Source organism: Schistocerca nitens, chromosome 7 (assembly GCF_023898315.1).
Source record: "Schistocerca nitens isolate TAMUIC-IGC-003100 chromosome 7, iqSchNite1.1, whole genome shotgun sequence".
In the NCBI taxonomy this organism is placed as follows: Eukaryota; Metazoa; Arthropoda; class Insecta; order Orthoptera; family Acrididae; genus Schistocerca; species Schistocerca nitens.
The window spans coordinates 38999857-39025558 of NC_064620.1; the positions used below are offsets into that span (position 1 = coordinate 38999857).

A 25702-nucleotide genomic window follows, 5' to 3' on the forward strand; every position below is an offset into this window, starting at 1 on the left:
GCGGGATTTCGGCCCTGGATGGTGATCGGTCGGCCACCACTGCCGCCACAATGCATCGATGCTGACGCGCGTCTGTATTACGCGGACGTCCAGAACCTATCATACACCTCTGGGAGACCACTGCTGAAAGCAGCTACACACCACCGATGCACTGTGCTCAACATGTGCAGCAATCCGTCGGTACGACCATCCACCTTCCCGTAGGTCAACAATGCGACGCGGTTCAAACGTCTATAGTTGCTCGAGAGGAGTACATACTCTTCTTAGAGGCATGGTTTTACCCCAGAATGAATACTGCGGACACTGTTCACTTCTGAACCCAGCAGAGTTACTGTCTGCAGAATCAAAACAGAGGCCGCACAGCCAGGCCTCCAGAGCGCCATCTGATCGCCGATGACTGCCAGAAATCAATCACTAAAACTACAACCCGTCGGTATGTACACATTATAGCTTTGTGCCATTGAACAAAGTCCTTGAGGGTGCTCCTTTTTTTCCGGCAGTGTAGAAACAAATATATTTCAGTAAACATGGAGCCGCAAACAAGCCCTTTGCGATATATACTAAAGAGCCAAAGAAACTGATACACCTACCTAATATCGTGTAGGGCCTCCGAGAGCACGCGGACGTGCTGCAACACGACGTGGCATGGAATCGACTAATGTCTGAGGTAGTGCTGGATACCATGAATCCTGCTGGGCTGTCCACAAGCCCGTAAGAGTACGAAGGGGTGGAAACCACTTCTGAATAGCACGTTGCAAGGCATTCCAGATATGCTCAATAATGTCATATTTCGGGAGTTTGATGGCCAGCGGAAGTGTTTAAACTCAGAAGACTGTACCTGGAGCCACTCTGTAGCAATTCTGGACATGTGAGTTGTCGCAATGTCCTGCTGGAACTGCCCAAGTCCGTCGAAATGCACAATGGACACGAATGGATGCAGGTGATCAGGCAGGATCCTTACGTACGTGTCACCTGTCAGAGTCGTATCTAGACGTATCATGTGTCCCACATCACTTCAACTGCACACGCCCCACACCATTACAGTGCCTCCACCAGCTTGAACAGTCCCCTGCCGAATGCAGGGTCCATGGATTCATGAGGTTCTCACGTTCATCCGCTCAACACAATTTTAAACGAGACTCGTTCGACCAGAAAACATGTTTCCAATCATCAATAGTCCAATGAAGGGTCCAGGCGAGGAGTAAAGCATTGTCTCGTGCAGTCATCAAGGGTACACGAGTGGGCCTTCGGCTCCGAAAGCCCATATCGATCATGTTTCATTGAATGGTTCGCACACAGACACTTGTTGATGGCCCAGCACTGAAATCTGCAGCAATTTGCGGAAGGGTTGCACTTCTGTCACGACGAACGATTCTCTTCAGTCGTCGTTGATCCCGTTCTTGCAGGCTCTTTTCCCAGCCGCAGCGATGTCGGAGATTTGATGCTTTCCTGCTATTCACAGCACACTCGTAAAATGATCGTACGGGAAAATCACCATTTCATCGCTCACTCGGTGATGCTCTGTCGCATCGCTCGTGCGCCGACTATAACACCACGTTCAAACTCATTTAAATCTTGATAAATTGTCATTGTAGTAGCAGTAACCATTCTAACATCTGTGCCAGACACTTGTTGTCTTTTACACGGGTTGCCGACCGCAGCACCGTATTCTGCTTGTTTCCATATCTCTGTATCTGAATACGCATGCCTATACCAGTTTCGTTGGCACTTCAGTGTAATTTCGTATGTGTGGTTACGAGCTACCACTGACTTCAGTATAAAATACTGTCCTACACAGTACAAATGTGTCCAAAATGTGAACTTATCGATGAAATACTCAACTAATTATGTTGAAATTTAGTCTACAGCCTACGCCTGAAAAATATCGTACGTGCGTAACGTGGCACCGTCACATTTTGCTGTTGACGGAAAGCTAGATGTAACCCATGTTTACTGTAACGTAACGTTTTGCTTCCATCGACAATTTTCCATACTAATTGTGATACACCCTATATAACGGATTTCTATCCTAAGAGCCTTCAGGTGAATTTCCTCCGGTGTTTTGGAAGGTATCTGCAGTTTCGTTTTTTCATTGTACAGCTGGAGTCTGCCCTAACATTTACGGTTCGTAACGCCTTTCATGCGACGCGCAACAGAAAACGTCGGTTTGTTTCCCGTTAACAAACAGAAATATTTTTAAATCAGAATTTGACGCGCCCAGTCGACAGAGTGACCCTGAATTAGTCTAGATCGATATTTGATTTATCGATAAATATTAACTGGGACAGGAAAACACGAAGGATAACCAGTGCTCCAGCCGCGTCTCAGTAGCACCGCATGCTTGGCGGCAGCAGCCAGCAGAGGCCAGGGCACTGCAGTCACTGCTGGGGTACGGGCTTTTATTCGAGTTTTACTGTCCCTGATAATATATATCGATAAAACAAACATCGAATAAGGATAATTTGGAAGCGCTCTATCGAGTGGGCACGTGAAAGTCCCCATTAAAAATAATTTTGTTTGTAATTGGAAACAAACCGACGCTTTCTGTTGACAATGGGCGTCGAATAAAGACATGATGAGCACTATTTTTCTGGGCTGACTCCAGCCGCACAATGCAAAAACAAAAATACAGATATCTGCTGAAACGTGAGAGAAAATGCGCGTGACAACTCTTAGGAGGGAGACGCTGTATGTATTTATGAACGTATTAAACCGGGGACCTAGAAACGATGGAGAGGCTTCGTCCCCGCCGTAGCCCTCAGTGGTTCACAACCCTACAACAGGCTACAGCAGTCCACCTACCCCAAAGCCGCCCAACACCGAACCCAGGGTTATTGTGCGGTTCTGCCCCCAGTGGACCCCCCCCCCCCTCCTCCTCTGGGAACGTCTGATACCAGACGAGTGTAACCCCCACATGTTTGCGTGGTAGAGTAATTATGGTGTACGCGTACGTGGAAACGGTGTTTGCGCAGCAATCGCCGATATAGTTTAACTGTGGCGGAATAAGGGGAACCAGCCCGCATTCGCCGATGTAGATGGAAAACCGCCTTAAAAACCATCCACAGGCTGGCCGGCATACCGGACTTCGGCACTAATCCGCCCGGGCGGATTGGTGCCGGGGACCGGCACACCTTCCCGTTCGGGAAGCAGCGCGTTTGACCGCGCGGCTTACCGGGCGGGCAGACCCTGTATACCGTGGATAACGTCGAAAGCTTCGTGAAGCTTTTCACGGACGATTCTGTTGACAACAAGAAGCTTGCAACATCGGAAGACGCCATACGATCAACGACTGGCGCAATGACTGGCAACTGACTTACAATGTAAATAAATGAACAACAACACCGCGCATAAATAGACGAGTGATTCCGTACTGTACACTTACACTCTTGGCAACAAATCACTGGAAAGTGTCTTGCTTGTTGCCGCTCGTTACGGGATCATCGACCGATAGCCGTCCGACGATGCTGAAACGAGTGCCAAAAGACTACACGCCAAGTTGTGGCCCCGAATGTATCAACAATTTTATCATCTTTGCGTAATTGTCCGGAGTGATATAAAGCGGAATGATGAACTGAAACGAACTGTAAGAAAAACACATAAAGGGCCAACAGTCATTAGAAAAATCCTAGAGAGGTGTTATTGAGGCACGAAACAAGTGGCCCAAAAAACTATCCCCAATTTGAGGCCCGTAGTAGCTATGATAAACAGTAGAGAGAGAAGAAGATCTGCGCGTTTCGTCACGGGTTCGTTTAGTAATATCAACAGCGTTACGAAGATACTCGCCGACCGAAGTGGCCGAGCGGTTCTAGGCGCTACAGTCTGGAACCGCGCGACCGCTAGGGTCGCAGGTTCGAATCCTGCCTCGGGCATGGATGTGTGTGATGTCCTTAGTTTAGCTAGGTTTAAGTAGATCTAAGTTCTAGGGGACTGATGACCCGAGAAGTTAAGTCCCATAGTGCTCAGAGCCATTTGAACCATTTTTTTTTTTTTTTTTTTTTTGAAGATACTCGTCAAACTCTAGCAGAAGACGCTACAATAGAGGCGTCACTTACCACAGAGATGTTAACTGTTCAAAATTATGAAAGCGTACATGTGGTGTCACCGCCAGACACCACACTTGCTAGGTGGTAGCTTAAATCGGCCGCGGTCCATTAGTACATGTCGGACCCGCGTGTCGCCACTGTCAGGATCGCAGACCGAGCGCCACCACAAGGCAGGTCTCGAGAGACTGACTAGCACTCGCCCCAGTTGTACGGACGACATTGCTAGCGACTACACGTACGAAGCCTTTCTCTCATTTGCCGAGAGACAGTTAGAATAGCCTTCAGCTAAGTTAATGGCTACGACCTAGCAAGGCGCCATTAACCATTTGTAACGTTGCATGTACCTCAAGATAGAGTCTCACTTGTATCATCCCGAATGCTGTATACCAAAGGACAATATAAAAGTTAAGTGTTCTAGTAGCTACGTTCTTTTCTTTATCACATTCATTACGAATCCTGTTCCAGACTTCGCGCCAGTCGGCGTGTGTGTACGTGTGCCCTTTCGGCTACCCGTCTCTGTGGACTGGCTGCCTTAACAGTCCACTACAGTACATTCTAAGCAGAGTCGGGCAAGATGCTGCTTTCTCCCACATACAATGACGAAAAAGTCAAAGCAATTACGGCTGTTAGGAAGGCTTACCAACAGTTGTTATTTCCAAGCACCGTTCGAGAATGGGTCAGGAGAGTGGGTAAATGATTGTGTTACCAGAAGTGTTCATCATCAACTGCTGTTACATGTAGTTCAAATTCAAATGGTTCAAATGGCTCTGAGCACTATGGGACTTAACTTCTCGGGTCTTCAGTCCCCTAGAACTTAGAACTACTTAAACGTAACTAACCTAAGGACGTCACACACATCCATGCCCGAGGCAGGATTCGAACCTGCGACCGTAGCGGTAGCGCGGTTCCAAACTGAAGCGCCTAGAACCGCTCGGCCACCACGGCCGGCTACATGTAGTTCGATACAGCAATGGTGCGTTGGCGTAGCATGAGTCTCACTTCTACATGGTTTTCGGAATAGCTTTATAGAGTGTTTATACTTGCGGTTCGCGTACAACGACAAAATTCTTACTTTCGGCTAGTTACAAGCGTGCGGTGTCGACAGAAGACGATCCCATTAGACCAAATACAGCAGTTCAGTGTGGCCAACATAAAACTAATATATTTAATTATACCATATATCAGAGCTTATACGGAGGCTAATCAACTATTATTCTTCCCACACACTATTCGCGAATGGAACAGGTACTGGGGAACAGGGAAGGTGTACCAGAAGTACCCTTCCCCACACACTGTTATCGTGACTTGATGTAAACATATCAATAAGGACTTACTGAGTTTTGGCCAGCCTGCACCGCGCGCGCTGTCGTGAGGTCGTGTGTACGAACAGACACGACCCTGGACAGGGACGCACAGTACGTTTAGCTACGTAGAATGCGGGCTGCGCTCGCGATTAATAATGGGACGGAGCGGCCGTGGAACGGAGCCAGCAAAGCAGGGAAGCGGCGCGGGCGCGCTATTACACTGAGTGGTCAGCCCGTGTCAACAGGCGTGCGCCGGCGAGGGGGCGCACCCGCAAGGGGGCTACTCTCGCCCACGCTCTCCGCACCGACACTGTCATCAGTTTCCTTTATGTGCTGACTGTGAGACGTGAAATAAATGAACAGTCAGCTCAAATTATCATTTTCCGCGGGCTGTTTCATACGACGGGACTTATCACTAACACAATACGTTCAAACTATAGTTTTACCTGCGTATTTGATAGAGAGGTCTCAGGTTCGCCTGGCAACTCACTCAGTGCGCGACTGAGACAGTGAAAGAAGCATGGCGTGGCACAAGCCGAACTCAGTGGATACAGAGAATGAGGATTAGATTGTTCCTGGTGTTTCCTGTCATCCTTAAATCAAATTGCGTCACGTAAACTGGAATCCATCTGCGGGTTTTTTTTTACATATCATACGTCAAATATAGCTTCGTTTGTAACTGCTTATAACAAGCAGCGTGCTAGATTGATAGACAAATCCGGATCGAGTCCGTGAGTGGAATTCACAATCGTTGGCGTTAGTTTTTTCATATGTGGGTCCACAGTCTTGCCGTAATTTCTGAATGTTTGCCGGCCGGGGTGTCCGAGCGGTTCTAGGCGCTACAGTCTGGAACCGCACGACCGCTACGGTCGCAGGTTCGATTCCTGCCTCGGGCATGGATGTGTGTAATGTCCTTGGGTTAGTTAGGTTTAAGTAGTTCTATGTTCTAGGGGACTGATGACCTCACAAGTTACGTCCGATAGTGCTCAGAGCCATTTGAACCATTTGAATCTCAATGCTACAACCATTTTAAGTGGCCATCGTAGGTTGTCAACCTTTATTTTATACTGATCTACTGAGTTTATAAATGTGACACATATTACAACAACGCAGTTGCATTTCAAAATGGCCACGCGCCGAAAGTGGCAAGTAATGTAGTACATGATGCAATAAAGTTAATTTGTATTTAAAAAATTGACAGCATAGTGTGGACGTTTAAAACGGTTTGACCATTCAGAAATCGTTGATCTGGTACAACGGTCATCAGCCTGAGCGTGGTTTTGGGCTGTTTTCCACACTTCTTTAGGCAAATGCCAGGGTCAGCCTCGGAAAATAAGATCACATACAGTTATGATACGATAACATAGACAACAAAGTTTACAGGACTTACAGACAGATGGCGCTCACGACTTCCTCCCTAAGGTTAACTGGCGACTGTGGCGCCACGAAAGGACAGACGGCCGGAAACTTAAAACAAACATAAATTTGCCAAATCATGAAAACAGTGCAAGATCTGTTCGCATGGAAGATCTATTTTAGACATCTCATTACGTTTGAGCTCATAATTTGTTCTACGCGTCTACAAGAAATGGATATCAGGTATGTTGGACGGTAGATTTGCGGATGATTTCACCTATCTTTCTTGTACGGCGGTGTGGGCTGTCCTTTCCAACCAGTTCGCACAGTCTTTTGTTCTAGGTATCTACGGTGTACTATGACTGAAAAAAAGAACTAAGTCAACTGCATATTCAGTATAGAATTCGCTAGGCATTCGATAGAGCCCTGGAGCTTTATTAAATGGCTCAAAAAATGGTTCAAATGGCTCTGAGCACTATGGGACTTAACATCTTAGGTTATCAGTCCCCTAGAACTTAGAACTACTTAAACCTAACTAACCTAAGGACATCACACACATCCATGCCCGAGGCAGGATTCGAACCTGCGACCGTAGCAGTCGCGCGGTTCCGGACTGCGCGCCTAGAACCGCGAGACCACCGCGGCCGGCCCCTTTATTAAATTTTAGCTATTCCAGCTGCTTTCGAACACCATTAACTCTAATACCTATTTCACTCATTTTTGGAGTGATGTGAGAATTAAGTTGGGACAATACTCTTAGATTTTATTTTGTAAAGGACTACCTGAAATTTAAAAAATTCCGAACACTACTTCTATCGTAATGTGGCCGTGATGGTGTAGTGGGTAAAGCATTTGACTCGGGGCCTGGAGGTCCGGGTTCTATCCGTCATAGGGACGCGGATTTTTCGTCGTTCCACACCGTATAGGGCCGGCCGGAGTGGCCGAGCGGTTCTAGGCGCTTCAGTCTGGAACCGCGCGACCGCTAGGGTCGCAGGTTCGAATCCTGCCTCGGGCATGGCTGTGTGTGATGTCCTTAGGTTAGTTAGGTTTAAGTAGTTCTATGTTCTAGGGGACTGATGACCTCAGAAGTCCCATAGTGCTCAGAGCCTTTTGAACACCGTATAGGACGACCGGATCTTTTCCGGGGCGAGGGACCCGCCACTGCTCGCCCTCCTAGTGCCGCGGCGAACAGAAAGATTGTGCGGTAGCTGTAGTCAGATCGACAGTCCGTTCGCGGGCTTGCACCACAGGCTTTACATTTATAATCTTTTTTTATTTTCCTTTTTTTAACTGCAGTCGTGACATGAAGTGCTACTTTTTTCCTAGTTAAGAGCACTGTTCAGCTGTATGTTCTTCTGTAGTTGTGGAGAGGGGGGGTTGTCAGAATGTACAATAAGCACTGCAAACAAAGATCACTTGAAATACGGTCAGTTAGCGGCACGCACCCTGTCCGAGCGACCCAGGTCGGTGAACGCGGCCGCCAGTTGCTCAACAGCGGCGAGAGGGAAAGAAAGCATCAAGCGGGCAGCCAGCAAATGCTAAGGCCGGAGCCAGCGGGGCAGGCGCCGCCGGCGTTGGCCAACCGCAGGTCGCGCGGGTCACTGCGGCAGCCCGGCAGCGAGGCGCGCGCCTACCGCCACGGCCTCGCCGCACTGCACTGCACGGCCCAGGTCGAAGGCTGACAGCGGTGTTATTCTCTCTCTCTCTCTCTCTCTCTCACACACACACACACACACACACACACACACACACACACACACACACACACGCCCGCGGGCGGTGGGCAAGATAACAGCTGACTAGCTGACTAAACGCCTGTTTATGGACATCGGTATTTCGTTCTACCCTTCTCATCATTACGCGATACGGCTAGGACCAATATTTTCCGTGGTTTTCCTCCAAATATAGGCCTCTCTGTCGGAACTTGCTATGAGCAATATTTTTCCTGATAACAGCATCTTCGTTTGCGTGTGTCCCACTGGAGTTACTGTTATGATATTCTCATTTAACCCTTTGTTGCCTGACGGTACTTAAAAGTACCAGTAAGTTTTGACTCTCATTATTTTCTCGTGGTGCAGTTTCGTGATCTGAGAGCCTGTCGGTACGTAACAGTAACTCTGCTCTATTGTTTCATAGATGTTATTGTGCAATACATAGACCTCTGGCGGTCAGAGCTTGAAATTGTTTTTCGCGCGCTGCTGTGAAAACACAAGATTGTATGTGCTTGTTTCCACGGTGTTGCCTGAATTTGTGCGCAATTTATTGAAACTTCCGTTGAGTTTTCCATTGTACGTACTTACCTTCTTTGTTTTTTTATAATAGTTTGAAGCATTACGTTACAAGTGAACGAGATAAAGTGGAAAATATAAGGCGGACTTATTAGTACCGTCAGGTTGTGCGAACACTTCATTGTAGCAACAATGCGTTACCTCTCACTAGTTGTTCTGTCCACTTTTTCTCACACAGAAATCCGTAAATACATTTGCCTGTGGAACAATTAGAACAAACAGGAAAGGTTTGCCAGGGAATTTACCTAAAGAAAAATGTCTAAATCAAATCACAGAGAGTCATCTTTAGACCTAACAGTATTTCAATGGAGGGAAAATAAAGTAGTGTATTTTGCGTCAAACTTCCATGGCACTGAACAGAGCGTAGTGACAAGAAAACAGAAAGATGGAACTAGTATGACTATACGATGTCCAGTTATTGTATGTGATTACAATAAAAACATGGGTGGTGTGGATCATGCAGACAGATTACGTTCAACTTATGGTCTTGACAAGCGATCAAAGAAATGGTGGCACCGTCTCTTCTGGGGAGCAATAGAAACTGCTTTTGTCAATGCTTACGTCATTTTCAGTGATTTACATGGGGCACTGCCACTGCTGGAATTCAGGCGTGCTGTAGCACTAGGGCTAATGAATGAACAGCAAGTGCCAAATCTCAAAAAGAGAAAATCTGGTAAAGATGAAATAACTCCCCCAAAGAGAAGGAAGGATAACTTTTCTCTTCCGAAGGATGTACGTCTTGGCAACCGAGGAAACCATTTTGTAGTGTTCAGTTGTAAAAGAGGACGATGCGAAATGTGTGCGAAAAATAAAATTCAGTCGAGACCACATTCACAATGTAGTACGTGTAAAGTGTATTTGTGCTGCAATAAGAAAAAGAACTGTTTCCTACAATTTCATGAGGTATCACTAAATATGTGATATGTATATACTGTCAAAAATGTATAGCTAAGTTACTATGTATTGTGAAGTTGCTCTAGAATAAATGTATGCGAAATTTAAAAGAAATTCAGAAACATCATATTTCTGTAAATTAATTTTCAAATGTAAAAATATTTAATATTTATGTGGAATAAAGTACAAGTTATAAAAATTGGAGCATTTTTCTGCGAATGTTGTGATTCTGTCCATGGAGTCTGACGGTACTTCTGAGTACCAGGTGAGAAAAAAGTTGTGAAAAATAAAATAAAATTTTACAAAAAATCCTACCGTCATTTGAGGCCACAATAGCATAAATTCTGCAAAGAAAATGTTAAAAAGTAAATTTTTTCTTATGTCAGGAAACAAAGGGTTAACTCGCACGTAGTTATTTGGTCATACAGTGGAAACCCGAAGTCTACCGACAAAATTTCGATGATTGTTCAGCCATACTTACTGATTTTTTTTTTTGTATAAGGGGCAGGTGGACTCTGCTGGCTTGTCGCAGAATAGTAACTTAATGATGATCCATTCGGTTTTTTACCCAAATCGCTACTGTTTCTGTGAAAAAACTCCAAAACAATGAAAAAGTCTGTAATAGGCAGTGGAGCTTCGGTTCACAGTGTGTACTACATGGCAGTCCATGAACACTCTCGGTGAGGTCGTTTATCGGAGAGTAGGTGAATGAAAAGAAATCGAATGCCGTTGACCGGTATACATTCCTTTACGGTAGCCCAACGTTAGCCAGCACCACCACTGTCTAACTGTCCTATTAGTCAATAAATAAGATTACATGTAACATTGCTGCGATCGCTGACTCCAGTTTCCACTTCTGATTTCGTAGCCGTAAACCTACAAAACATAATGTTTTCGTCTAGCTCAAGTGGGCAGTCACTACAAATCAGCCAACGCTGGTCGTCAACACTTGGTTTCTTCCCAAGTTTCTCCCGTCCACCACTCTGATGAGAGTCTTCTTACAGAGCGCGTCTAGGAGGCAAAACAGAAGCGATATTTGGAGTTCCCCATGAAGTGTTATAAACCTTCTGCTGTTTCTAGTGTACTCCTAAACACACGATTAAGGAGACAATCTGTGCAGCACTCTTACAAGGGACCCGTCGAGTGCGAAATAGCAAAAGTACAATCATGTTTACGGCATTCGACGCCCCACATATTGTCACCACGCAACCACAATATTGGATGCTAGTGGCAACATGTGGCGGGATTGGAGGTATCCAAAGGTGAGCACACCTTGAGGCTACGTAGAGTAGTTGAATGGCTTAGTCGACGAGGACGAGTAACTCGCTACAGTGCTAGTGATGCTGTTACAAAGCAAAGCAATGGCAATGATAAACAAAGCAAACATTGCATTATATCTACAACAACACTTGCCGAAGTTGATATTTCGTCTTAAAGAAACCCAAAGAATTTCGCAGGATCAGAAAGAAGTGGCCAATGAAACATTAACAATCTTGCAAAATGAGTCAGTGGAATTTGTGGTGCCGTATACGCTCGTCTGTGCGGACAGTGTACATATCGAGTGCAATGACCACGATACGTGCTTAACAATTGAAAGTGATATTGAAACAGGCGTCGAGCCATGTAGTTCACCATCCTTGGCGGACAGCGAGCCACAAATCCCGTCTCCAGCGGAACGTATTAAAGGGCAAACGTGTAACAAGCGGGTACGGACCATAATTACGTACATGGAAGCTCATCTGCAGCATAGTAAATAAATAAATAAATAAACTATGAACAGATTTCTAATAACTCTGCAGCAGTATGAACTAATAGTGCATATGAATAACTACAGGTATTCAAGGAAGGGTAAGGCGCATTTGATACAAAATGTGGTGTCTCCGCATTTGAAGGACGCTCGATACAACTTACAGGAATGCACGATAGTGACCTACTCCGTTATGCAGATCAAAAGGCGCGCGACATTGGTTACAGCGATCTCAAGAGAGCAGTGGACGGTTATATAACTTCAAAGAGTGCAACGGAATTGGAAGACGTAAGATAAGGAAATTTCAAACAAAGCGTCAACTTGAAGATGCACAGCAAACTGCGGAATCGGTCAGAAAATTTGTAGACGTGATAAACAAACTTATCCCATCGTTCAGTAAGGAATTTGTTTTCAGCTCCGACAAATCAGGATTTGAAGAGGAAATGTATATGAAAGGAACCCTGGAAATCAGAGGTACCAAGAGAGTTGCATAAAGATCAACTAACATCAAGCCGGCCGAAGTGGCCGCGCGGTTCTGGCGCTGCAGTCTGGAGCCGCGAGACCGCTACGGTCGCAGGTTCGAATCCTGCCTCGGGCATGGATGTGTGTGATGTCCTTAGGTTAGTTAGGTTTAAGTAGTTCTAAGTTCTAGGGGACTAATGACCTCAGCAGTTGAGTCCCATAGTGCTCAGAGCCATTTGAACCATTTGAACTAACACCAATACCTCTCGTATTCGTATACAATTACGTCGAATGTTAATCTGGATGGTACATTCGCTGGAAAGTTATTTATTGTGCTGCGAGAAGCTAGAGGACCTTTGCCCCCTAAGATTCTTTTTCGTGTGCGCGATCTTGCAAGGGCAGCAGGTAATATTTACGTCATAGCAGGCAAGAGTGAGAAGATGTGATTAAGAGAACTAAAACTATGGTATGAGCACTGCTTTTAGCCAATACCTCGTCAAAATAACTTGCTTTTGCTTAATTCCTGGTCTGCGTATAAAAACCAAGCTCCTTTAGAGCAAATTATCCTTCCCGAAAAGTGTGTGATCGTTGCAGTTCATACCATCTGTGACCGCTGGACAAATTCAGCCTCTGAAAGCTATTTTTTTTTTTTCGCGCCAATTACACATATCATCGCACCGTCTGCAGCTGCGCCTTAAAGGTTAGCTAGTTTCACGACACACCGTTTCGCATTCAGTTGCACAGTATCACATTCCATCAGTTCTCATCATCCCTTCACACCAATATTATTCGATATGCATTCTTTAAGAGAGGATACCCAGCTGAACGTCCTGCACGCTTTGAACTCCCAAGGAGTCTGCCTTCGCTCTTGATGGTGCGAATTTTTTTGATCCCTGTGGCGCGCCGTTTTTCAATCAGTTTTGATGGTGCAAGTTAATGGTTGTTTTGCACATTTCTTAAATGTCGACGATGTCCATTTTGTGAAGTGTAATACATAATGCCATAGAAGATTGACCTCTGCACCTCCAGGACACTCATTTTCTGTCACACTCCAGATGCACATGGTGAGTCATTAGCAGCTAATATTTTTTCTGTCATAACTGTTAACGCAACACTTCGAAATGAGCCTACTAAGGATTACACTTGCGACATACACTCATGGGGTTCCTTGTCAGATTTTTTGCAACTGACGCTGTCATTTACCATCTCTAAAATCATAAGAAGATCAAAATCAATTACTAAATGACTTACACAATATCTGTATGTTGCCAAAATTGGCAACTGACTCTAAATAAGGAAAAGTGTGTTGCCAACCACATGAGTACGAAAAGGAATCTGCTAAATTTCAGTTACACGGCAAATCACACAAATCTAAAGGCTATCAATTCAACTAAATACATATAAGAATTACAATTACAAAAAACTTAGATTGGAACAATCGTACAGATAATGTTCTGGGGAAGGCAAACCAAAGACTGTGTTTTATTGCCAGAACACATAGAAGAACCAACAGGTCTACTAAAGAGACAGCCTGCACTGTGCTTGTCCGTCCTCTGCTAGAGTACTGCTGAGCGGTATGGGATCCTTACTAGATAGGACTGACGGCAGATATCGAAAAAGTCCGAAGAGCAGTAGCTCGTTTTGTATTATCGCGAAATAGGGGAGAGGGTGTTCCGGACATGATCTGCTAGTTGGGGCGGCAAAAATAATTAAAACAAATGCGTTTTCGGTCGCGCTTGGATCTTTTCACGAAATTTCTATCACCAAATTTCTCCTCTGAATGAGAAAAATATTTTACTGACGCCAACCTACAAAGGAAGAAATGATCATCATAAAAAATAAGGGAAATCAGAGCTCCTGCGAAAAGATGTAAATGTTCATTTTTTCCCAGTTGCAGTTCGATAGAGGAAACATAGAGAAATAGTCGGAAGATGGTCCATAGGACCACTTTCAGACTATTTCTCCACCTTTCCACCGCCAAGCACTTGGGTATGAATTGCAGAGTAGTTATGTAGATGGAGATGTAGCTGGTAAATTATTCTCGGCGCGCGCATCTTGTATGCATTGATTTCAGAGGTTCGTGTTACAATTACAGCTAAGATTATCACAAGTTCATAAGTGGTTCCTTTACCACTGTTTCCTGCTATTTGCGCCATTCAGTAAATAAGGCCACTTTCAAAAACCACAGCCACGTATGAAGACTTACTCGAACCGGTACACTTCGCATAAAGCCTCGGACGCAGATGCCGACTGCAGTTTGGAGAGCCTTTCATCTACCATCCCCAATTACCGCAACGTGGCGAACAGCGAAACTCTTCTTTGAATACTTATTTAACCTTTTTTGCTACGGGCGCCAAACACAGTAGCAGTACAACAGAATGAGTCGGACAGCACTTTCCTCAACAATTTCCTCCTTAATTCAGTTACACCGGCTAATAATTCTTGGAGTGAGTCATATGCTTTTTCGTTTCATCGAATTCCGTCCTGACGATAGCGACTATAAATCTGTCACTACCCCGAATCACTTACTGCATAATATGCAGTCAATGAACACAGGCTCATACATCTATTTCCGAATATGACATTAGATTTTCCTACATGCAGATTCGGAAAGCAGTGTTTGGCCAAGGACAAATTATCTGCAATTTCTCGTGTATTTTGCAATAATAGTATACCAATTACTTCTCTGTTTATAATTATAAGGGTGGGCAAAACGTTTCCGTTTTCGCACGTTGCTGCAGCGTATATAAAACTCCGATGCGAGTTTATGAGCACCGACATGCAGACATGGGATTAGCGTGGCAACATTGTCTATCCGACGTGCTTGCGATAAATACGGAAACATAAGCTATGGCGATTTTCTTACCGAATGCGTCCAACGTCGTGTTATTCTTTTATTGGCTGCCGAAGGACACACACCGGTAGACACCACCCAAGAATGACGAATGTGTCTGGGGCAGCACGTCTGTCGAAAACAACGTCCGTGAAAACTGCGACAAGGGGTAAGCTGCTCAATACACGTCCCCACATAGCACATGTCGTACCGCAGAAGTTACGACAACTCAAGTGCGAGGCAGTCGAGCTTCCGCCCTATATCCTGATTTCTCCCCATGCAATTATCACGACCTCGGCCCCTTAAAAAAGGCCTTGAAGTGTTGACGAATCCTGTCTGACGAGGAGATGCAGCAGCAGTTGCGGACTTCTTCACGCAGCAGGACAAGGAGTTTTACCAAACATGTATCTGCAACCTGGGGTCGGTGGGATGATTGTCTCGATGCTCACGGCGATTTTGCCTGAACGACATACAGATTCTGGACTGTACAGCCTTCGAACGAAAATTTTCCTTCGCCCCCAATATTTCGTCGGCAAACAGTCATAGGCAGTTGCCGATACTAGCTACGTGCATGATTATCTACACGGAATGTTTCGGAAATACTTTAACCGAAATTTTGAGACTGAGTGAATAGATGGTAAAAGGTCCACGAAAACCTATGTCCGAAAACCCTTCGGAGTTAATTAGTGACGAAATATTTTACAACGTTCTCAGGGAAACACATCCTCAGCTTGCTTAGTCAGGCGCACGGATAATGGACATTCCCTACTGCTTAGCTCAATGGTAGCGTGCTTGCCTACCATACACAGCGGGCCCGGTTCGATTCCCGGCCGGGCTGGAGATTTTCACCGCCCGTGGAATGGGTGTTGCGTTATCCTCATCGTCACCAAACTGCGAGTCGCCCAATGTGACGTCATCTAAATTAGGACTTGCACTCGGCGGCCGAAATTCCCCGGCCAACAATGCACACGATCATTTCATTTTTTCAGAGGCCCTCACATCCTTCAAAACGCTTCCGGATAGTAAAGTACGCTTTCCTGATACGTTGATCAAGTGTTTCTGCCTTAACAATGCCTACTTCAGTAACCATTCATTTTAGTCGGTCCCCGCAGATAATAATTTTTTGGGTCACTGATTTCATTCCCAGCTATATATAGGTGACCCTTGTGAGCCTTTTTCCTTAGGGGTGCTATTCTATTACGACGTTCCCGCGAGAGAAACTGCTGCAATAGCGTTCGGAAATTGCAAGGGTAAATTTGCTATTCTGTGTCTTCCAAATACTGTTCCACTTGTACACAAAAGTACGAACTGAGCAGGAGGTTGTACACCAGACCATGGCCGGTGACCTTTTGGCGAAAGACATGTTGAAGATGATACGGCTACATGAAATGTCCATTCACCTCCATGTGGTACGATGAGATGTTTCGCACGCTACCGCGACGTATCGTGTGTTGATAGCTTGAAGTTTGTTGATTGCACGAGTGAAACGCAGATTCATTCGTGTCGATAACAACACTCGATCACCTAACTAAATGAATTTTAATTATTAGTTACAAACTTCTGTTGTTGGATTTCACACTGAAACACGTTCAAAGATTACTTTCAGCAGCAGCTCAAAAACGAAGTTCAATTTTCGGACGTACGTTTGCATGGTCTGTTTTGTTGTTTTGGTTCGACAAGTCCACTTCGAAAATTTGCAAAAGTATTTCACATACTCGCTGAATACAGGGCACCCCACCACCATTATTTAAAACGCGAAAGCTTCATTGGTGAGTAAGAGACAATAAAGACCTTAACTCTTCCACTTACCGAGTCGATGAAAGAACTGTTCATTTTTATTTTTATTTAGGGTACACTTCTCTCAATAGCATTCAGGTGCTCTTAAAAGTGTGTGTCCAATGTTACAGAGTCTCTCTATGCTTTCAATTAAAGTAGTCGATTAAGTGCCGAAGATGAAAGCAAAGATTGTCTGGAAAAGGTCGTTTCCGTGTTAGTTGACGTTGTTCCGACTAGGCAGTGAGGAGTGCTTTGCGATGGCAGCTTTCAGCGTGTCATTCACCTCAGTTCCCATCTGCTTTTGCGAAATAATCAACTTCAAACATTAACAAACGTTACATCACTACGTTCATCTTTTTCGAAGCTATCGAACTGTGCCGTGAAACTTGTTTTGGTTAGTTAAAAGACTGTTGCTTCCCTATCTCGGGAGGTACAATTATCAAAGGATGTATGTTGGAGTAGGTACTGGGAGATGAAGAAGCTTGCACAGGAGAGAGTAGCATGGAGAGCTGCATCAAACCAGTCTCTGGACTCAAGACCACAACAGCAACAACCCACACAGCAGTACAATAGTCCCTCTGCTTACGATCATTTTGTCGAAAACTTTGTTACAACATTGTGGGTCGATTATGGAACATTTCGGATTTCACGTTCCGTGAGACTTATCATGAATTAGTTTCATCACATCTTCTTGGGGTATGAGGAACCTAACGTAAGCCAAGAAGCGCTAGAGGTGCAAAAATTGGTTTCTGTATAGGTTCAGAGTAACACCTATTCTTCTTTGGAGTTATTTTCAAATTGGCAGGGCTCAAATCACATGCTCATCTCTTATTTTCTTTCTTTGACTGACATTAACCCGTGGTTAATATGAGAGATATGAAATAAAAACGTATACCCTTTAAGTTGCATAGGTAAATATGGGCTATATACCCCTGGGTAAACTACTGGAAATACCATGTATAACTGTTTGTCTCCTGATTCACTGGTAAGAACGTTTACTGGCTGGCTCTGAGCACTATCGGACTTAACATCTGAGGTCATCAGTCCCCTAGACTTAGAGCTACTTAAACCTAACTAACCTAAGGACATCACACACATCCATGCCCGAGGCAGGATTCGAACCTGCGACCGAAGCGGTCGCACGGTTCCAGACTGAAGTGCCTAGAACCGCTCGGCCACAGCGGCCGGCCGAACGTTTACTATCCCATATATTATGATAGACGTAAAATGCATATTAACCTAAGCAGATTTATTCACTGCTATTCCCAAAGAGCACATACTGACATGTATTCCACCGTTATGATGGAAAAAGCTTCTGGAACTTAGTGGAAATTGTAGAACTTTTAAACAGGTTACTATCGCGTGTCGCATAACGCTAAACGTTTACGGGATGCTGTGTCAGTTGTTCTACGTTCTAGAGAGATCATTACCTATCCTGCACCACACACATTCCTCAACTTATAACAAATACAGAGAGCTGAGTTTGCTTTCTTAGAAAACTAAAAATATTTTGACGAAGACTTCCTACAGCCTGTTATCAATTTCAGATTCAACAGAATCATGATGTGAAATTATCTGAAACTAAATGCAACATAGTGGCAGTTTGTTCTTTGCCAGATGGGGAAGAGTCTACCACATGACGCAATGCACTGTGCGGTAATTTATTAAAACGGAACTCTTACTCAACACATGGTTAACTTCATGTTTCTGTGCAGTGCCTACAATAATTCGTAGTTCATTTAAAGTTTTTTAGCTTACTGTATTAATTATTTTATGTTATCTTAGGAACATCGACTTCGCACAGGAATCGCTCCTCACTAAAACAGATACTTTCAGTAACAAAACTGATTGGCTGCATTTTTGCTGACATCATTCTGGATATGTATGCTGTGTATTCTTTGTATCTGGAAGACAGCGTCGTGGCTTTGATTCAGACATTTCTCGTGAAAGCAATTAGCAGTCTGCAACATTTGACCACGCAGTAAGTGGAGACGAACATATTTTCGTTAATATGCCCGAACTCAACATCCCACTGGAACTACGATTCTTTTGTTATTTTTTTTTTTTTAAAAAAAAAAAAAGACCGGCTTCCGACTACCCAGCCAGTCAACCAGATCATCTTGTCCTATACACTTGTTACTATCAATAGTCAAGCACGTTATTCATCTGTTCCCTTCAAATACATGTAGCTTAACGGTATTGTTATATGGTGTTATTTATTACGTAAGGACCGATTTCTCTAAGGGGCAAAACTGAAATAAAACTACTCCCACATATTTAGAGTCAAGAAATATATTAGCCGCTTTGTTACCAGTACACCTGTTGATGAATAATGCATGCAGTTAACAAATTCGTATGGAGTAAATTATGCATGTATATTCTGCTAAGCATTTATTTGACGGGACTGCAACAGTTATTAGAATGTTCATCCGGATTTATAAGCCGTTCGATCGAAAATTAGATGATAAATGCGCAAATGCGAAAAGGGGTCCACTGTGTTCCCGTTACGAGTTTACGTTACATTTCGGCGTAACTGTCCGGAAACAAAATCACTTGTAAACATATGGCATAACGTATAATCTGTCGATATGGAATTTTGATTAAAAAAAACTGAAATGTGAAAACTGATACTCGTTGTGCAGTAACAGAGAGATGTGACGCTGAAATGGCATAATTCGAAAAATTATCGATCCACTGCGCAAAACAAAAAACGAGTTAATTGACAGCAGCGAGCCCCTTCGTGGACGTTTTGCGGACGAACAGCGCGCCGGTGTAACGACTACATCGTTTTCTGCCCTCCTTCCACATAGACGAGCAAGTTCGTATATACTTGTGCACCGTCCTTCGACAACGGATGGGCACAGACCGCCTCACAGAACGATTATCCCAGTTTGACTAGGGAGATGCAGCTGAGTTCAGACTTGCTGTCTTCCTTTGTCTTTTCTGTGTAAAGGGTGATGTGCCGACACGATACTCGAGGTTCGCATGAGGCTATCAACATATACGTCTCAAATCTGACGCAAATTAATTTGTACCAGTAATGTGATATAAAAGTGCGTAGCTATTAGTTCATGCTGTCAAAGAAACAACGATACTCTACTTATTTCTTGTTTAAGCGAGGAAGAGAAGTTATTAATATTACGAAAGTAATGATTTTCGTGTAACCAACGTCTTTGCCGCAGTGGCAACACGGGTTCCCGTCAGATCACCAAAGTTAAGCGCTGCCGGGCTGGGTTAGCACTTGGATGGGTGACCATCCGGTCTGCCCAACGCTGTTGCAAGCGGAGTGCACTCAGTACTTGTGAGGCCAACAGAGGCGCTACTTGATCGGGAAGTAGCGGCTCCGGTCTCGTAAACTGTCATACGGCCGGGAGAGCGATGTGCCGACAACATGCCCCTCCTTATCCGCATCCGGTGACGCCTACGGCCTGAGGGTGGCGTGGCGGTCGGTCGGTCGGTGCCGTTGGGCCTTCATGGCCTACTGGGGCAGACTTTAGTTTTTTTCGTGTAACCAGATTGTCATAAACGAAGATGGTCCTGCAGGCCGAAATCAATTCCATATAAACAGAGCAGAATATCAAAACCTTGTGGTTTCTTTCTTAAATAAAACTGTTCAAGCATAGAATGGTGGATGAACAAGTTCAGAGATTTCTCATTTTGAGACAAACTAGTGAAATGTGTGATTTCTTCTCATTTTGAGGCAAATTAGTGATATGTGTGATTTCTTATTTCCTGTTATTCAAAAACCCTTTAAGATTTCACACGGTTAGCTTCGGAGTTACCCTACACTGGGTGAGCTTACTACAGATGCAGAATTACGATTCAAATGTGGCGAAACAATGTGGCATGTTTACAGTTGTGTTCCATCTGTTATGTCTTTGAATATGATGGACGTAAGGGGACATAAAGCAGTGCTTGGGTGGCCGTTATATTAACAAAGACGTGAAAGACTCATCCGATTTACGTACGCATCTATCGTCTGCAAAACTTCCGTATGGTGTGTGGTAGATGAAATGTGATATGCTAGTATCACTTTTCCTCCCTCCACACGGGCATGGTGAACGGGGACAATTAGTGCAACTCCGCCGCCTCCCCTATGTAACGCAGAATTGGTATAATTTAACCACCGTGGCCATTACAAGAGATAGGTACGTTCAAATGGTTCAAATGGCTCTGAGCACTATGGGACTTAACTTCTAAGGTCATCAGTCCCCTAGCACTTAGAACTGCTTAAACCTAACTAACCTAAGGACATCACACACATCCGTGCCCGAGGCTAGATTTGAACCGGCGACCGTAGCGGTCGCGCGGCTCCAGACTGTAGCCCCTAGAACCGCTCGGCCACTCCGGCCGGCAGGTAGCCGTCATCCACTGCAGTAGTAGCCCTTGGGCGGCCTGAGCGAGGCATGTCATCGGCAGTTCCTGTCTCTCTGTATCTCCTCCATGTCCGAACAACATCGCTTTGGTTCACTCCGAGACGCCTGGACACATCCCTTGTTGAGACACCTTCCTGGCATAAAGTAATGGTTCAAATGGCTCTGAGCACTTTGCGACTTAACTTCTGAGGTCATCAGTCGCCTAGAGCTTAAAACTAATTAAACCTAACTAACCTAAGGACATCACACACATCCATGCCCGAGGCAGGATTCGAACCTGCGACCGTAGCGGTCGCTCGGTTGCAGACTGTAGCGCCCAAGCGCCCAGAACCGCACGACCACTCCGGCCGGCCACAAAGTAATCTGTGGTACAATATTCACAGTCAACGTCTATTTTCAGAAGTTCTGGGAACCGGGGTGATGTAAAACGTTTTTAATGTGTGTATAATCGATCAGTTCGCCTCCGACTCCAGACATCACGACGAACGACGTCCCTCTACGCACTCGTCGACGTTACTCTAATTATAATCGTATTGTTAAAAGTTGGCATTTTACAGCGATCGGGTTGGACTACTGCCGCAAACAACATACGAACGGGAGCTTCAGTTGCTTTGATACCCTCGTTTACAAGTTTTGTTGACGTAATGTATAAATAAAGAGCCAAAAACCATATTATTCTCAATACCATCAATGTACATGTGTAGCTTGTCAGTTACTATCTCTCTCTCTCTCTCTATTCGTTTAGTCGGTTCCGACTCTTCGTGACCCCATGAACCAAATCACGCCACTTTTTCCTGTCTTGCCCTTTCTCCCGTAGACCTTCCAAGTTGGAACACACTGCTTCTGTGATGCCATCAAATGGTTCAAATGGTTCTGAGCACTATGGGACTCAACTGCTGAGGTCATTAGTCCCCTAGAACTTAGAACTAGTTAAACCTAACTAACCTAATGACATCACAAACATCCATGCCCGAGGCAGGATTCGAACCTGCGACCGTAGCGGTATCGCGGTTCCAGGCTGCAGCGCCTTTAACCGCACGGCCACTTCGGCCGGCCCTGTGTTGCCATCGATCCATCTCATCCTCTGACGTGCTCTTCTTCTAGCTCCTTCAATCTTCCCCAGCATTAATGTTTTTTCCAGCGAGGCATGCCTTCGCATTGTGTGTCCAAAGTAGGTCAGCTTTTGTTTTAACATTAGACCTTCCAGGGAGAAAATCTGGTTTAATTTTCTCCAATATTGATCTGTTGGTTCTCTTTGCAGTCCATGGAACTCTAAGAAGTTTCCTCCAACACCACAATTCGAAGGAGTCAATTCTTCGCCGTTCAGCCTTTCTAATGGTCCAGGTCTCACATCCATACATCACAACTGGAAAGACCATAGCCCTCACAATACGGAGCTTTGTTGCTAGCGTTATATCTCTGGACCTTATAACCTTGTCAAGGTTTGACATCGCCTGTCTACCGAGCAACAGGCGTCTCCGGATTTCATGGCTGCAGTCGCCGTCAGCAGAGATCTGGGAACCGAGATAACTGAATGTGGTCACTACCTCCATGGTTTCTCCTGCTATATCCCACGAATTGATAGGTGTAGTTGCCATAATTTTCGTTTTCTTCACATTCAGCATAAGACCGGCCTTTTCACTTTCGTCTTTCACCTTCAGTAAGAGTGTTCTCAATTCTTCTTCACTTTCTGCCAACAGGATCGTATCATCCGCGTACCTGAGGTTGTTTACATTTATTCCAGCTATTTTAATTCCTGTTTCTCCTTCATCTATCCTCGCATTCCTCATGACATGTTCTGCATACAGATTGAATAAGTACGGTGACAGTATGCAGCCTTGTCGGACCCCTTTCTGAATCTTTATCCATTTCGTTGTTCCATACATAGTTCTCACCGTGGCTTCTTGGTCAAGGTATAAACTCCGTATCAGATGAATGAGGTGATCTGGTACACCCATGTTTTTCAGTACGTTCCATAATTTGCTGTGATCGACGCAGTCAAAGGCTTTGGCGTAGTCAATAAAGCAGAGGTACACATCTTTCTGGAATTCTCTCGCTTTTTCCATAATCCACCGAATGTTAGCAATTTGATCTCTAGTTCCTCTTCCTTTCCTAAATCCAGCTTGTTCTTCTGGTAGCTCTCGATCTAGATGTTGGCGAAGTCTGTTTTGTACGATTTTCAACATAACTTTGCTAGCATGTGAAATAAGTGCGATTGTTCGGTAATCTGAGCATTCTTTAGAACTTTTCTTCTTTGGAATGGGGATGAATACTGATCTTTTCCATTCTTCTGGCCACTGCTGCGTGATCCATATATACTATACGCTTTTGTAATTTATATACGAGTTGATATTCATGTGAAAGCCGTCAATATGTCTCACGACTTGGGGAAGTCAAAAGATTTGGTGGGTCATGCACAATATACACAGTCCAGTCAGATTACTGTGATCATCGCCTATGTTACACGACAACGTCGACAATCTCTCACAGAAGGCAGCTGGCAGACTAACAGTGGAAGGGGTATAAAGCGTGTCTGGAGGCATGACAAACAGTGCAATCGTTGTAATGCTGAAACGAGCGAATTATCTGATGTCCAATAGGGCATGATCATTGGCTTTCGAGGCATGGTGGAGGCATTTTCGAAAATGCTAATTTGGAACTGTTTATGTGCCGACGCGGTTAAAGTACACCGTGCATGGCAAAATGGCGCCATCCAAAACCGGTGCCGAGGCAACTATGATACAGCATGGGCCATAGATAACAGCGGCGACCTACGGCTGCGGAGATGTGTACGGGCGAATAGATGTGCAACAGTTGAGCAACTGGCCGTCCAGATGAACCAATGGGCTACGAATAGCGTCTCCTCAAGGAAAGTTCTCCACACCGGGCACCTAGTTCATACGCCCTCGATGACTGCTGTTAATCGGCGACGAAGGCTAGAATTTGCACGCCAATGCCGCACCTGTAAACACTGTGTGACGAAAGGTGGCCTTTTCAGATGTCAGATGCCCACTGGTGTGTACGGTGTAAACGTCTGAAAGCAAACACCCTGCAGCAACTATCGGAAGAGTCCACCAAGCCGGGGGAAGGAGCACTGCGGTCTGGGAAATATTTTCGTAGCATTTCCTATGCGACCTCGTCAGTCTGGAAGCCACAATGGATCAATACAAGTACGCATCTATCCTTGGGGCTATGTCCACCACTACATAGTCTGTTTTTTCTCGGCACGATGGCGTTTTCCAGCAGGACAATGCAACGTGTCACATAGCTGCCAGTGCACGTGCGTGGTTCGAAGAGCGCTGGGATGAGTTTACCGTATTCCCATGGCCGCCACACTCTCCAGATTTAAATTCAATCGAGAATCAATGGGGCCGGCCGCTGGTGGCCGAGCCGTTCTGGCGCTACAGTCTGGAACCGCGCGACCGCTACGGTCGCAGGTTCGAATCCTGCCTCGGGCATGGATGTGTGTGTTGTCCTTAGGTTGGTTAGGTTTAAGTAGTTCTAAGTTCTAGGGGACTTATGACCTCAGCAGTCGAGTCCCATAGTGCTCAGAGCCATTTGAACCATTTTTTGAGAATCAATGGGACCACCTCGATTGGGCTGTTCGCGCCAAGGATCCGCAACCGAGAAATCTAGCGCAGCTGGACACGGCACTGGCTCCGAATGGATCCACATTCGTCGCTGTGCTTTACAGAATCGGTCCGCTCTGCGAAAGGTGGTTATTCAGGCTTCTGGCAAGTGATCACATTAATGTGAATGGAGGAGTATTAAAGGCGTTTATACTGTTGTGCAGGCAGTTTCACGGAAACAAAGCTAACTGGCACAAAGAAACGAACAAATCGTAAGTACATTCTCTGTAGTGAACCGCCAGACACCAAGAGTCTCTGCTGCTGAGATACTCATAAAATATCATTGAACAGCATCCGAAATGTCGTCAATACAGTTCGGTTTCACCCCGTTTAATAAGGTTGCTTTTCGTTATATTGACGAGTATATACCTTACTGCGAACAGGTGATGATGAGATTACAAGCATTGTAATCCATCTCGGTATGATAAAATGAAGATCATTCCACTGCAGTCAGACGCAATTTGCTTTTTTCTAAGTAACTCCGGTTCTAACAGAAATATTGACAAGATTTTTGACGTGCTTAGAGACACTACAGAGATCTATACCGTAGGTAAATTTCTCATTTTATACAGGATCTCTGTAGGAGGCATGGGATTTAAAGTGAGGAAAGCAGCGATAGTGCTTGCTTGATATTGCAACGTCGCAGCTTCGGGCCTTAAACGTCAGATGCCAACTAATTCAAATTAAGACTATATATACGAAACCCATTCCCTCCGCTCTGGGGCGATGCAATAAATCGCCTTGCTCTTCTCTATTCTGCTTGATTCTAAATGGCACGGATTCCAGAGCAACGAACGACACTCGAGAATTGGACGAACGAGACATCAGCATTCCACTTCGTTCATAGAACAATTACACTTGCAGACAAACAAAAATTACACGAAGCGAAATGTTGTGTAAGGAGGGGTATGCGAGCGGCGTTCAATGAATTCGGAAGTAAAGTTCTATGTACTGACTTGGCAGAAAATCCTAAGAAATTTTGGTCTTATGTCAA

General features: G+C 44.9%; 1 protein-coding gene across 6 annotated transcripts in view; it reads right to left on the reverse strand.

Moving 5' to 3' along the window:
* The window catches only part of LOC126194689 (LIM domain-binding protein 2), a 900697-nt gene that overhangs the window by 470939 nt on the left and 404056 nt on the right, over positions 1–25702 (reverse strand). The gene's annotated exons all lie outside the window — the stretch shown is intronic.